We start from the raw sequence: 16,337 nt of genomic DNA on the forward strand, positions 1-16,337 counted from the left end.
TAGTGGATGTTATACATTGAGGTTGATGGAGAATCGTTGGCCGCTGAATCGTAATCAAATCAAATTGTGAGGCTAGTGAAGATGCACACCTCTAGTATAGATGCAGCCTAAGTTTAGCTGGCAATTCTAAATTGTCAATGTGAATGTGAGTTTGAGTGTAAATGTCGGACCAGTTCCAGGAGTACCCCACCTCAATGTCAGCTCGCATTGGCTGGAGCCCCCCTGTGATCCTTAAAGGGTCATAGCTAAGGGATGGAATTGATGAATACGCAAATATACACGATTTTACATTATATCTTCCATTACAAATACATGTAAATGTCAATAATTATGAAGTTGACACCCACTACCACCCAAGGCATTAAAATAATGGCTACTCTACCTCATTCTACACCAAGCTATTTAAAGTCTTACAAACTTACTCAGTAAACTACACAATTAATCCACTCTAAATGAAACAAGTACCTGTTGATTTCAGACCACTTTCATTCAATGCTTTCAGCCTATTTAACCATCACTAATTTACAGACACCGACAATGGGCTGGAAGAAAAGGCACGCTGGTGACAACACTTTTACTCAACCATAACAAAAACAGGCCATTGTTTATTGTGTGTGGATGCCCTATCAATTGCATCTTTAGTCTTACAGTGAAAAATAGGAATGATATTTGAGCGTGTGATCCATCTTCTGCTAAACTGAAGCTGCTCTAAAATGTTTCTCCTAATGACATCTAGTCCTAAATTAATTTAAGGACATCACCATAAAAACATACAGGCAAGACATCTTATTATAACACACATAAAAATGAACAAGGCTGAAAATCAGGCCCATGGTTTGACCTAATTCCTGATTCCTGCTGTAACGGAAACTTTGCTGAATGATACTTACATTTTTCAAATGTCTAGTCTGGGAAAATAAGTCCAAAAAAGGCCAAATCATTCACACTGTGACCGCTGTTTTGATGGGAGTATTGTACATTCCTTGTGTGTCTGAGAGTGAACAGCCAAACTAAAGTGTTGTCAGATATCTAGAACTGCCAAAGCACATTTCTATAAAATCTAAACATCTCTCAGGGACAAACTTGTAATATTCATCATGCAGGGTTATAAAATTGGACACAAACTGTCAAATGAGGAGCAGCTTTGACTGTAGGAAACCATAATGTTGCCATGGATTCAGTGATTTGCACCATAAACTTCAACTTGAGCCCCATTGTTTAACCTGTACTTGTTTCTTTGACTAGCACCATTAAAGGAAACTAAGTCATCTGTTATTAGTTCCTGTTTTCATTGTACAGGTTGATGCACAGATAACTCTCATTGGGTCGTGTTGATACTGTAGAAAACTAAAAAAAACATGAAGATTCTTAGAGATGTTTTGTTTTGATGAGTTGTTTTTGTATCCATTCTTAAAATACTGCACTAATCACAGTCCAACGTGGACAGAGCATATATTCATGCAAGATGACACTGGGTTAAATGTGCTATCTTCCATCCCTCAGAAATATTCAGGCTTATTTTTGTTAGTCAAACGAAATGAGCCAATTTCCTTCAATGTCAAATCCATTATGATAACTTTGCTTAAACTATTTTCAGTCCAGTAGCCCATGGATAAAACACAATGAGCTAAATACTCAAATTATCACAGTCATTAGACATTCAGATAGAGGAATTTGCTATCAAACACAAACGATCTTGCAAGTACATTAGACCATTAACACAATTCTAAAGACTCACAATCTGTCAAAGAAATGTCATTTAGGCCCTGAAAAGTCTTCATTCATCAAGTTGTGATGGACAGGCTGGACAGAGATGAAAAGTGTGTATGCAACACACCCTTCCTCTAACCTTCATCTTCGTCTTCATGCTGCACTCTGGATCACTCTATTGTTCTTGTGGACTATACTGTATATGATATGTTTGATACTCATTTTTACAAAGGTTGACCCAAACCTTTATGTATAGAAATCTGACAAAACTAAGGAGCAAAGGGTCCATTTTCTCTGTAGGCACATGCTTTCTAAGTGCTCCTACAATGGACAGCTTGATTGAGCCTTGATGTTTACAGCCTGAAAAGGCACCAAACCAATGAAAAATACATATCCCTGAAAACACCTTAGCCTTTTTCCTGGGCTTTTGAGTGTATTTATAACCACTTTTTTACAACGTCACAGCAAAGTGAAAGGCATGTTGAGATTAAATTAGTTACCTTTTCTGAACTAGGCACAGTCCAGTGGCCTTACAGGAATCTGCCCAAGGGCAGATTGGAGTGCAGGGAATACCCTTGACAGAAAGTAAGTCTCTCATCTGACTTATATCTGACCTGCTAACCATCCATGAGAGGTTCATCTGAACCAAGAATACAGCTGGGTCTCACTAAGAGGTGAGCAGGCTCTCAGGCCGATCGCAGCAGAGTGACTCTCAAAGCCCCAGTCTGAATTTTTGATAATACCTCTTGCAGACACACACAGTTTCATGAGGAAGAAAATATTTGTATATCATTTTCATCTCCTACAACTACAATTTAAAATACTGGAACCAGACGGATATGGATTTTTTGGCAGCCGAAGCAGATACTGATGTTAAGGAGTAAAATATTTGCGATACTGATGAAATGTTTTTTTTATTTTTTTATTTTTTAACTTAGTAATGATTTCTAAGATGTTGCTTATGACAAAGAAATGTAATTACGGCTTGAAGTTTTTACAGCTAGAAATAAAAAGAAAAAAAAGTACAAGAAAACAAAATTGAATTAAAAGAAGTAAAATGTTATCAGAAATGTCTTTTCTGCATTATTAACTTGGTAAAGTACAAATTCAGCACAAATCAGTGAACAAAACCCTTATACAGACATGTCTGTGAAAGGTTCATATATAGTATAAGTAATGTATGTTACTTTGGTACACTTCAACAAAATATTTCAGGTGGCTCTGAAGAGAGAAACTCAAAAGAGGTCCAGCGGTTCATTAAGCACCAGTTATCATACAGACCCACAGTTTATGCAGAAGCAGCAACAAGAAAGTGATACTAACATTACAACACAGAGTGTCTGTTAGAATCATCCTCAACATCCTACAACCCTACTTCCTGTTTCAACTTTAATGCGCCACACATACCGAAGTTGTGCAGACTGATGCTTTTCCTGTGCAATTAGGGATAATTAGTGACATTATAGTGAAGCTCACTTTGGGTTAATCCCTCCAGAATAAAGTTGATGCAAATCTGAACTGTTCATCTATATCACTCCAGCTTGTTGTATAGTTGAACCTAAGAGCAATTTCCCTGTATATATTTAGTGTATATAAGGTCCCAGATCCCATAAGGTCCCATTCAGTTTCACTTGCTCCATAGACAATGTTCCGTGATCTGGTTTATAATGTGGCATTGTGAAATAAAAGTCCCATGAAATAAATAAATGTTTGAAATGAGTAATTGTATTTATTTAAGTAAATGGATTTGGTTAGATATATATATTATGCTATATTTATTTCCATATATTTTTATTTCAGGGTTTATTTCATAGCCGTATTCATTTATTTATTTATCTATTTCCTTATTTATGTATTTAATTTTGATTAAAACAGCATTCCATACAAATCAACCGAAGAAAACCTTTAAAACAACTAAAAATGTATTGAGATTACATTACATAGCACATAATCAAAGCTCAACACAAAATAACTAGAACGGCACTCAATAGAGTGCATACCTCCGCCAAGGCCCAACAATCCCCTAATGTAACCACATTTTTAAAAACACCTTTAATCAATGTTTAAGAAAAAAAAAAAAAATGTAATTCCTGAATCCACCCACTGATCAGGATCCGAACAAACAAGCAAACACAAACGAAGACATAGCCTCCTTGGAAGAGGTAAAAATTCCAGGATGAGTTGCAGCAAACCAACTGTCCCAACGCAAAGGACTGTCCCCTTCTCATCTCCACAGGCAGAGGAGCTTTAAAGCACTTCAATTACCAGACCAGGTGAACCACAATGAAAACTTCAGGAAGGAGAGCAGAGGTATGGGGACAGAGAGCAGAAAACAGTGTTACCGATCATATCGCACACATCACCTCTTTTGGAGCTTTCGCTTACTTTCTGAACAAAATAAAGGAGACTGGTGCACGTGAAGGTGTGCGTGGTTTCAGTTTCCCTTAAGGCACTGGGTTTACTTTCAAAATATTCACAAATAAGTGCTTTTACCTTTCACTATGAAATCAATACCTTCAACATTGTGTTGTAGATCTACTCTCTGCTTTGCTGTGAGCGACTCTGCTCGTCCACTGCACATCGTCCACTGTAGCATCTGACTAATAACCGATAACTTATCTTTTACAGTTTTTTTATTTGATGAATCTGGACTAAAATGCTGATAAGTAGATAAGAAGCAAATGGGTTTTATGTCTATTAAAGTAATGGAAAAATTAAATGGTGGGCAGTGGGCGTGTTATGTAACCAATCAAGTTTTGATGGAATACAGTACATCTGAAATAGCCAAGAATTACAGATGTCATTGATGATGAGCTCTAAAGGACTGAAGTCTGAAAAATGTTAACTGTTAGAGAAATTGATTATGGGAAAGAAATGAGAGAGAGAGAGGACTGGCCTCGCCACATAAAGTCAGTCAGCTGACAAGCTCACAGTGGGAAAGTGTGGCGTCTACAGACGTCCCGCTGAATAAAGACTTTGGTAAGCAGCCAAATGCTGCTACATTGTGAGATGGCTACGGGAGGATAACAGAATTGCAGCTCAAATCCATTAATACAAGTCTTGATTTACAAATGTTATTTTGTATGGTGCACAGTGTGATCGCTCACAAAAATGTGAAGGATTACTTCAGGACACAGTGTTCCCTCAGTGACATTAAAATCAGGAGTCCTAAAGGACGTTGGCTTATTTCACCAGTGAGCATATTTGTTTCGCTTTTGAAATACAACAAGCTGTGTTGTGTGTCTCTACATGTTGTCCTCTAAAATATGTTACAATGCACAACCAAGGGAAACCCAGGGAAAGTCCTGCCTAAAAAACCCTCAGTACACGGCATTAATGAGCTCAGAGTTTTTCAAATTGTCAACAATTCTAATGGATTAGTGTTGGTTGCCTTTTGAAAACACACTTTCAAAGTACTCAAGTTTAAAGTTTCAAGTATAATTTGTCATATGCAGTTAATGCAGGGTCAACAGTACAAAGAAAGGTGTTGGACAAGTAGAAACCAGTCAGGTCAGCAGTGCAATACTTAAAATCGTAAAAAGAGCTTACTATAAAAAAAGTCAAATGCAATGCAATACAAAACTAAGAATATATACATTTGAAGGTGCAACGGGAAGCTGCTTCAAAGTATTCAAAGTATCTGTACTTTTGAACAAATATTTTTACAGTAGAAACGATTATGTTCATCAAGAAAACAGTCTTTGCCAACCACCAACAATCCAACAACCAACAACATGAGCTCATAGTGGACAAAGCCACATGAGCTTGATAAGGGCAACACAACTCCAGCCAGCGGAGTGATCGTGTGCCAGAACATTCGTCTACATACAGAGACACAATGCAAGTGCTCATCTCACTCCTAAGCATAAAACAAATGCTTACTTCTCAATACTTTAATCATTAGCAGGAACACTGTAGCTTCTACACAGACCGTAGCTCTGAACTAACCAATGCAATCCCTGAAAGGTGGCGAAACAAATCCAGAGCTTTGGTTTGTGTGTTTCTTCCGAATTTAATGCTTCAGCAACAAATGAAAGTTGGGCCAGTGGAGGGATTTAAGAGATTAGGGAATGCATCTAATGTACTGGATCTGTCTGATATTAACACAAGTGACCTCAAACCTGACACGTAAGGACCCTCTCACCCTCAGCTTAAACCCCACAGCTTGCAACCTAAAAAAGCCAGCAGGGAGCTCAAACATAACAAGCAAGCCATCTATAGTGTGCTGAATGTCAATGCTTAGGGTGGCTGCACTATGGTTGATCCACAATGCACGCTACATCACATACAATTGGATAATCCATTAAGGAAGCAGATTCTGGGGCGACTCACTAAGACCCAGACCACAACCTTTAACCTCTAATGTATTATATCTGACATGGGAATAGTGCGAGTAAATGCACATGTGGAGAGACAAAGAAGCTTTTGTCTTTATGCTTTGATGAACCAACAGTATGTGGAAGTTCCCTCCACCTCTTCCCGTATACTTATAATAGCATTAACAGTGCTTTTGTGTCTAAATCTTACTGCATTAGGGCAGTAAATGGTTTCCATTTAGTTAAGCCATGGCTTTTTATTATTGTTTATTTGTTTCTATGTCCAACTCAGAATCCAATATTCACAGTGAGGTGAGTCCTCCACAATAAAGGTGAGGACTCTTTACACACTATCTATTTCTGTTGGTCAATGAAACATTACAAGCTTTCGAAAAATCCAAACCCATTAACAGACAAGAACAAAGATACTGGGCAGAGGCATCTGTTTCTACAATTTTCCCTTGACTCAAAATGTGCATGTGACAACTATGGAATGGTTAGAACACTGTGGTTAGGGCAAATAAACAATGGTTAAGGTATGGTCAAGCAAATTCAAGCAGTCTGATCTCTGATATAAACCCAGACACAACCCCAATGTTCACATCCTTTCTTTCCTCCTCTGGCACTGAACATTCAATGTCAAATTATCAATGGGATTATTAGGTGGTTTGAGACCAACACGATGTATTCAAGTTTCTTAATTCGTCCAGACAATAATGCAAATCCAGAGATATTCAAGACAAAGAAAATACACGAATCCTCGCATCCAGGAGCTTTTGGTATTTTTGCTACAACAATTATTTAAACTATTAATTAATTCAGAACTGATTCAGAATAACAAAATAGATTATTTTTCTAGTTTATTTTAGGTATTGCAGCTCACAGATTACACGTTTTTCATCGTTTCAGATTCCTCACTTGTCAAAATTGTTGTTTTCACTTCCATGATTAATTAACTGATCGGTTTAACTAGTTTTGACTCAGTACCAATAATAATTGGAGTCTTGTCAAACCTCAGAACCTGAAATCTCTCGAAACGACTGATCAAAGAAAGAGACTTTGTAATGTGAGAGCTGAGGTTTGGTTGATAGCTTATGCTTCACTCAACATGTTGAGCACAGATAAGAGTCAGGAAAACTGCACTGTTATTTACAGCAGACATGGCCCAAAGTCAACATCACTCCACCACAATAACATGAGTCAACCACCAATCAAGATGTAAATCAGAGGATAACTGGGTATCTTTGGCTAATTCCTAAACACTACACACAGATACCACAAAATGGTCTATGGGTGATAAATAACCTGTCACTCTTCTGTTTTGCATACAAACCCTGAATTATTATGACACAAATTCATTAAGAATCAGACACCGCCTTCAATTATGGATGCTTCACGGGGGGGAGTGTGAGGTTGTGTGTGAAGATTCAATCCCAGGTGTAACACAGCCAGAGCAGAAACAGCGACTTCCAGCCAGAGGAATGATTTGGGTCAGTAGGTAATTGCATTCCTGGACCACAAGGGACTAGTTGCTGATTAATCATGACAATGAGCCACAAGAAATATGCACATGTACAGTGTGCCAGTATATTGATAAATGCATTTCTGTTCATATAGCTCTGTCAAAGCGTGATAGGGTAAAATTTCTGTCACTGACACCAGCGACTCACAGTTACAGTGACAAAATAAGATGATGGTAGAAGAGAGATAAAGTATTATGCCTGATGATGCAGCGAAAATTATAAACTGTTTAAAAACCACAAACAGATGCAAGCTCTCAGATCTCACATCATCAGCTTCTGCAGAACTGATACCCGGACACATCCAATTTTACTGACTGCTTCACCACTTTATATCTGACAGAAGACTCTTTTCTTTATCAAGATCATGGAAAAACCCAGTCAGGTTAAAAGATCAAATCAAAAAGGGTATACAATTATACAAAAGGCAAATAACACCAGCTTTTATTAAAAAAAGACTTTTATAGACTAAGGCACCAATAGCATTTCTTTGAGTTGAGAGTAAAAACAAGTTTAGAACTGTTTCTGGTAAAAAATACAATAAAAAGGTGAACTGAAGAGACTTACTTTTATTGCAATCTAATTTGTAGGCACCTCTTAAAGTTGATAACATTTATTAACCTTCAAACCATAAATACATTATTGTTGGTTGGTTTTCCAACTTTTCTGATGATATTCAAAAGAAAAACAATGCTTTGCGTTATAACATTATCCGTGTCCACTGACTTCCCCCATCCTTTTGTCATTCTAATCTTATTCATGTGCTTTGCAGTTTATATGTTTTGGCACATTATTAATGGCCCTGTGTTGCCAACATGCCTCAGTAATTTGACTGTCTTTAGGGGCAGGCATCTGTCAGTCCATGCCAAGCAAGTGTATCAGTCATGTAGTGTAAAGTGTCCCATTAGGCTCAAGCTCCTGCATAATCCCAGATTAATCATTTAGTGGCATCTGATCCTAAATGATTGGGGCACAAAGAAAATGTCACTTCTGGCACACAATCACTCCGCTGTCTGGAATTGTTAGCATTATGACAGTGTTAAAGATTACTGTTGTTTACTGGTAATGAAAGTGTTGACAAACACCAAAGAGAAATATTCACCAAGCAGAATAGTTTGACAAATGATGAGTGTTGGGCGTTAGAAATACCCGAGGGTGTATTCAGACTTGATTCTAAGTAAAATGTTTGGTATCTAGCAACCTTTTCTGAATCACAGAAACTTTACATAATTTCAGATTAAAAAAAGCTCTGTTTTTGTGTTCTCAACCATTAACCATGACGCCCAAAACGTTCCTGGTCTTAAGATAGTTCCTGCCACGTCAGACGGTTAGAGGTGATAATCAAGAGAAACTAATTTTAGGACAAGACATAGATTTTGAGATAGATGTGGGGTGACAAATACAGGAAACAAATGTGAGACAAAAGTGAAACTTCATGTGTTCTGTTCTGCTGTATCAGCTACTAAAGCAGAAAAAACACTGTGAGATCACAAGACTCTTCTTCTATTAGTCTGCGTGGTCTTTTCTTCATATGAAACTAGAATTGCCGGTGCAGTTTCAGCCTACAAACATTTTGTCACAGACTCATATGAGGTCACCCCCTTGACTTTTGACCACTGAAATGTTATCAATTAATATTTGAGTTTAACTCACAACCGGTCAAATTTTGAAGAATTTCCCTACAGGGCACTATCATATCATGTTAAAGAGGCCAAAAACATGTTTTGTGAGGAAACCATGACAATGACCTCCGAATTTACATCAGTCATCCTTGAGTCCAAGTAACTATTTGTGCTGGATGTCATGATATTTCCTACAGGTGGTCCTGATATATCACGTTCACAAGGACATCAGGTCAGCGGGATCTTGACTTTGGACCTTTGACCACCAAAATATTATAATTTCTTCCTTTAGTTAAGTGAACTTTTGAATCAAATTTGAAGAAATTCCCTGAAGGCCTTGAAATTAAACTGAAATTAGTAACTGCTCATATGAATATATAGCAAAGATGTATCCACCTTAATTGCACATACTTATAATAATACATTTGTCATTATTATTAATATTAAAATATTCATGTAATATCTACAAATCTTTTTTTTTAATTGATAAGTAACCAAATTTGAATGAGGGGGTTATTGCAGAAGACTTGTAAATTTAGGCTAACTGAGACAAATTGAGTAGACGTCCTAACTTGAACTTGAGAGATTGTATAACAAGAAAGATCCACAGGTCTTCACTGCAGAGTTTACTGGCAGTGATTGTAGACCTTTCCAGAAAGAAATCTGGGCTCGACAACAAGAATGAAAACTTTCCTGAAATAAAATGCAAAAGATACTTCATTCTTGTGAAATGACTGAATGACTTAATTCCTAAGCAATGATATAAAGTGTCTGGTGGAGGCTGCTGACAACATGACAACAGATCACAAATCTGACCACATCCCAACCGTGAAGGAGGGTCATGATATCATGCAGAGGGTGTGGGTCTTTTTTTTTTTTATAGCTGGGAAGGGAACAATAAATGAAGGCTTGAGAGGAACCTTCTTTAAAGTGCCAAAGAGCTTAAACTGAGGTGATGATTTACAGTACATTCAAACATAATAATGGCCACTGCAGCCAAATTGACACTGCGATGATGGGCCCTGCCAAAGCCTTGAAACAAATTGTAAAATAATGCATCTGAGATTGTTGTTTATTGACTCACCTTGTACAGCTTTACTGGGTAAGATGAATAAAATTAATATAGACTGGGAAAAAATCCCAAATTTCACGTGTCAAGGAGATGCTGACGTGTATTCAAAGCTCTGATAATTCTCGTGTCCTCAAAATGTTGGTGCCACGATGGTTATTTTGCCCTGAGAAGAAGCAGAACCTGGACTGCTTTTGTTTAAGTACAATCTCAGTCTTCAATCTGCACTCTAAAACTCTCAAGGGTACAATTTGAAAAAAAAAGTTGTTTAGAAGGCTTTGTTAGTTAGAGAGTAATCAAGAGTTAAACACAAAAACAGAAAGTAATCAAACCCTTAAAGTGATTCTCCTTAATAAGAAAGATAATCTCTTCTTCTTTAGCTTGATTCTCCTCAGCTCAGTTGGATCCTCAGTGTAATTGCACTTGTTAATCATGCCTTAATTTGTTGACAAGATTCATTTGGAAGGGTTGTCTTGAAAACACACTCCCAATCTAAGGGACGTCAGCATCTTGATTTAAGGACAGCAGAGCAGAGTGAGACCGGATTAAGTCTTGTAAGAGTGTTGGAGATGTGGCCAGAGACTGATATAACACCATGATCAGCGTCTGTCACTGCTTATCAAACTGGACACGTCACTGAACTGTTTGTTAAGACAGCAACACTACTTCCTTCTTGATGATTGTAATGAAAAAGTATGATAACTTGAATAAAATGTCCTGTTCATTGGTAACTATTCATTCAAGATAATTGTAAACCCCTACTGTTGATTATATAGTCTCTAACAGTGTGCACAAAACAGATCCAGCATGATGAGCGTTGATCGCTAATCTGAAATAATTAACCCATTAAAGGAAAGGCACATTAGGGTCAATAAGATTTTGAGTTTGTAAATTAATATTCACAAATAATTCAAAGGTTTGTCCTTATGTATTTACAGAAGTGTATTGCATTCACTTGAGAAAAAAATATAATCATAATAATCTACAACACCTTCCAGGACCAGAGGTGACTGTGCAAAATACAGTGGTACGGATTATTGTGAGGTCAAATAAAATCGTGCATGACCAAACTGATGAACCAACTAACTGACAGCATAGACCACAATGTACATGAGTCACGTCTTCATCATTCAGTTAAAGTTGCTTTCCCGCTACGTTACATGAATGAGTCTTTGTCTTCCTGCTGTTCAGTCATAATGTCCATTCTGTTTTGGGTGAGAGTTGGTCAGTACTATGAGAACTACAGGGTCAATCATGGCTGAATATATTGTATGTTCATTTCATGAACAGATAAATGGCTCAATAGACCGGCCTGAACAAAAGAACAACTGATGCTAACAGGAAAACTAGCTCCAAGGCTGAAAGCCAATACAGTCCCGGCTTGATTTAAAGATTAACATTAATTAGATAATCGCACCACACCATCGGTAAAGTCAACAGCATCAGCCCTTAAAGCTAAGTTAAATCATTTACCTCTTTCCTCCACTTGTGAAGAGAAAAACTGACAAGAACCTGCCACTAAACGTTTGAAGTGTGAAAGTAAGAGCCGGGAGGAAGGTCAGACCTGTTAAAGGTGTAGCCAGTGTGAGTGGATGTTTGCAAAACCAGAACTCATCAATGGCCTGAGATGCCCCTAGCTAGCTCACACACACACGCACAAACATGCACAATTTAACAATTTCTATCCTGAAATACCTATTCAGAGTGTGTGGACACAACAGCTTTTGGTCCTTCTTACCTTCTTTTCTAACCTCCTTTATATTACCAGCAGATACTCGTACACAAGGTCAGTCTCGTGGTCAGAAACATTTCTCACTGCAATGCTGAGTTAGTCCCAACCTTTGAAAGACCTTCCCAAAATATCTGGTGAGTTTGTGAACAGTCAAAAGTCTGTCTTTTGTTCAATACTTGCACAGGAACATTGTGTGTCTGATGCAAGGAAATAGCAATGAAATCTCTCAAACGTTCAATCAAGCAGTGACGAACAGTGACACCAAGTTTCCCACAAGCAGAAAGTACAGTCATTGTTTTTGAAAAATGCAAAAAAGACACTGGCAAATCACTCATTTTAGCAGTTTCTTTTAACACATATAACATAATATAAATAGTCATTCTGAAAATAACACATTCTCTCACAGTATACATACACATGCTACCATACAACTAAATGAATACAACAAAATATTTAGCACAAAATGATACTCACAGCTTCTCTTTAGATCACTGAAGCACAGTAAACTACTAACTTCACTAAATGGCAGTCACTTAGAAGGCTCCTCTCACCCCAAGAAAGCCTTATCCAGCTGAAATGACTCACATCCCCTCTTCCAACCTCTGTCAACCATCATGAGGAGGTAAACATTTCCAAATATGGAGAAAATATGAAGACAGTATTGAGGGCAATATCAGTTTGGTTTGCTTTCAGCCTGGAATGCCATATGCTGTGAGCCAGAGTCACTCGGCAGAGCCAGTTCTGTGGTGCATACCTTTCACTAGGAATAATAATGATGATTGTAGAGAACTTTTTTTTACAATCGCTTGGAGTTCAGTCTGACCTAAGAGGGATAACACTGTGAGCCTACACTTTAAAGAGTAACAATTCAAAAGGAGAGGATGTGTGAGCTTGAATAAGTAAATGTTTCAAAAAAAATCTAGGGATATATGGTGAACATTATTTTTGTTCTAGAGGCCAGATTAGAAGGTGAGGCTTGTCCATTTACTGTGAGAGCCGTCCTGTCACACAGATTGTCCTCAAGTGATTAAGAAGGTATAATTAAAGTCTGATTACTCCCCGTGAGTGCCATCGGTCAGAAGGGTTCACGGTAACATAACAGCTGCTGCGACCGAACATTGCACCACCCATGGAGCAAGTAGAGGTGCAGTGTGTTTGTTTCTATAAACATATCAACATATTATACAATAAATATATCATATACATATTTTATTTGCATTTAGACAGTCTGTTTTTTTCTCATAACATTCCATCACTGTTGCAGTTTTTTCTAGTCTGGCTCATCTTTGTACATCTGGAACAAATTTTATTATTTGTAAGACAATCTCATCCTAATTCACAAAACTTCTTCCTGATTCTAATTTAGCATTAGTCAAATATTTGCACTGGTGCTCCAGAGAAGCTTAGACAAGACAGCTGCGATGGTGTAAGAAAAGTGAGGTGCTATATTTTTTTGGGAAATGCGGTTTCACTTTATATGAAAGTCACCATTGCATATTTGGAAGCATATTAGAAACCACAAAAACATTACCAGGTGAGTATGTGACTGCAACGTCAACACAGAGATAAGAGATTTAAATAAAAGCAGCTGCGGACAAGGTATGCTATTTACAATGAGCTAAAACCACAACGTATGCAACAAACCAATGAGAAGAGGGAGATTCATGGATATGTCTGCAGAGGCACCCAGGTGTTACAAGTCATGCAGGTCAGATCAGGGCAAATTCATCAGGCTGGTATAAAATACTGCGTGAGCCACGTTACAAAACACTGAGCTCTGGATATCCTCTGCAGTTTCTCCGTGAATACAAATGTCTGAGTGAGAGTTTCTACTGACTTTCTCCGTCTGGCCCCCTAGTATGAAGTCCGCAGAAAGTCTGGAGGAGCCAACATGACAACACAGCAGGAGATGCTGGATTCACTGTGAGCGAGTGAAGGGAGGGGTTGATAACACTTCTAACACATGATGGACGCAGAGATGGAAAAATCAAGAAGAGAACGAATCTTAGGATGGTAAAGTGTTGCCATACACGTGGAGGACACAGACGAATACGTCAAGAGAGCCAGCGGCGGTGTCACTGTCCTGTACACAAAAACATGTGATCTTCACAGCAGAATTTAAACGGTATGTCCTGCCTCTGCCTGCTGCACCAGCCCTCACCTGAATCCAGCGTAGGATTTGTGCTTGTGTGAACGCATCTGAGCAGAGAATCTTCTGCTGTTTTGTGCATGTGTCAAAGGCAAACCGAGGAGAAAGTCGGGACCCACTTCTCCAGAGTTTCTCCTCAGGACATGTCTGAAAAAGGCTTGTGACAAATCGGACCAATAAAATCAGATCTGAGCATTGCAGTTTGAATATGGCCTTGCACTAAGGTAATATTATACCTGCTGCACAAATGCTCTTGAGGAGCAGAAGTTAATAATAACCCACACTGAAAAATACACCATGCAACACAATAATTTACTAACATGTACTCACGCTGGATACCACCAAATATATTTGCTTTTGCCACCGAGCTTATGTTTATGTTTCTGCGGATTAACTTGGTCCTGAGTTAATAAATTAAATGTCCATATTTTTGCCCTTAAACTGGATGTTAAAACACACAACCTTCCAAATATAAACTCTACCACTGTCAGACTTGACAACATAACAGCAGGACAAAAACAGACAAAGAAGACTATAACAGGAATGTACAACAAAGCTATCTCACCTTTTCTCCTCTCTGGACGTTTGGGATTTCTGCAGAGTTTTAAAAGTGACACTCCTTACTGTGTGTTGAAATCTGTTGAGAGAAAGATGATGACATTAAGACTGAGTAAACTCAGTTTGATTACATATGGGGATATTATTAATCATGATATATATATATATTCTAGTCTTGATGAACACTCAAAGCGCTTTACAGTACGGTTCTTTTTTGGCATTTACACAAACATTCATACAGAACTTCTATGGGTAGCACTCTTTTTTCAATGGGGGGCAATGCAGATGGGGAAGACTGAGATGGAACTGTCAACCTTCTGGTTACCCCTCACATCAGCCAGACCCATATATATATATATATATATATACACACCGTATTTACATACACACATATATACATTGTACAATATAAAAAAAGACTGCAGTGGGACAAAGTAGACTTGGTAGCTGCCACAGGCTAGATCATTCAAAGGAAACATAAATCAAACAATCATTGGTCTGTTTACAGCAGCTGCAGGTGAGTGATAATGTGTGAACCCTCACCTTCTATTGTTTACGCTACTATATGCACATTAAAGTTAAGCCCTTGTTATTTAAAAATGTTGTATTGGTCTTTTTTTTATGTGTCACAGACACTGTAGATGGAGCATTTTTATTTTGTTAGTTAATGTTTAATGGTGGGTTCATAGCTTCAAAAAAGTTCTGCAGGGCCTCGTCAACATGTTTCAGTTAGTGGATGCTGACTGTGTTGTTTATCTGTGGAGGGAGGCTCCTGTAAATGCTGTATGAACTTGAGTGTAAATTGTCCATTTTTGGTCTGCCATTTTTCAGCGGGCACCTGTCACACTGTTGGAGTAATACTTCACTGCAAAGACAGTGCGTAGAAAACAATGCTGACAAGTGACATCACAGAAAATATTTCACCACAGTGTGACAATTATTCAGTGTAAAAAACAAACAGGGCAAAATAACCTTTGATAGAAAAAGTGTCTCTCAAAAACAGGACACATCGGTCCATGTTAAAGTCACAGGGACAATGTTTTACTTTGACCTTCTGAATCTCTTTACAGATTTTGTTTTAGCATGATAGACACACTCATGAATATCAACAATATTATAACACTAGTATTCAAATAAGTATCAACACACTTTTGTAGCTCATTATCATTAAATTACCAGAATCAGAAAACATTAACACATACAGAAGTAATGGATATTGTGATATTTGTATTCCTTTGCTCTATTTAACACATTAACATGATCTGTACAGTTTACAGCTTTGAATATTGATTATTCTTTTGTCTGAATAAAGTTTTCATGAAAATACCCATCATATATTGTATGAGCCAGCGACCCAGCCAATCCTTATATTAAATAGGGATGTAATATGCAAATGTTTAGGATATTTAGTTAATAAGTAACACTCAAACTAATTAGTGTGTTCAGTGCAGTTTAGTTAAGCAGTAAATATTTAGTGTGGTTTTAGACAAAATAGATCATTACTCATGTTTGAATCTAATAATTATGTCCTATTACGTTGTTTGCTCATCTGATCTGAACTATACTCTGATGAAGATGTAGCTTTCATGAGCTGGTAAAAGTGCATGGAAGTTTGAGAACTGCACTGCCACAACTGTTTGAGACAGCACTCTGGTTGGTGT

The 16,337-nt window shown here is 37.7% G+C and overlaps 1 protein-coding gene across 4 annotated transcripts in view; it reads right to left on the minus strand.

The window, feature by feature from the left end:
* Nucleotides 1-16,337, minus strand: part of lpp (LIM domain containing preferred translocation partner in lipoma) — a 150,487-nt gene that overhangs the window by 128,085 nt on the left and 6,065 nt on the right. For 3 of the 4 annotated variants that reach the window (XM_020080694.2, XM_069522493.1, XM_020080695.2), the window contains exon 2: nt 14,684-14,755. The gene's annotated coding sequence lies outside the window, so the exon portion shown is untranslated. Of the gene's footprint in view, nt 1-12,443; nt 12,522-14,683; nt 14,756-16,337 lie in introns of those variants that run through there. The other variant, XM_020080696.2, reaches the window with a different exon arrangement.

This window comes from Paralichthys olivaceus, chromosome 3, assembly GCF_024713975.1.
Source record: "Paralichthys olivaceus isolate ysfri-2021 chromosome 3, ASM2471397v2, whole genome shotgun sequence".
Taxonomy (NCBI): domain Eukaryota; kingdom Metazoa; phylum Chordata; class Actinopteri; order Pleuronectiformes; family Paralichthyidae; genus Paralichthys; species Paralichthys olivaceus.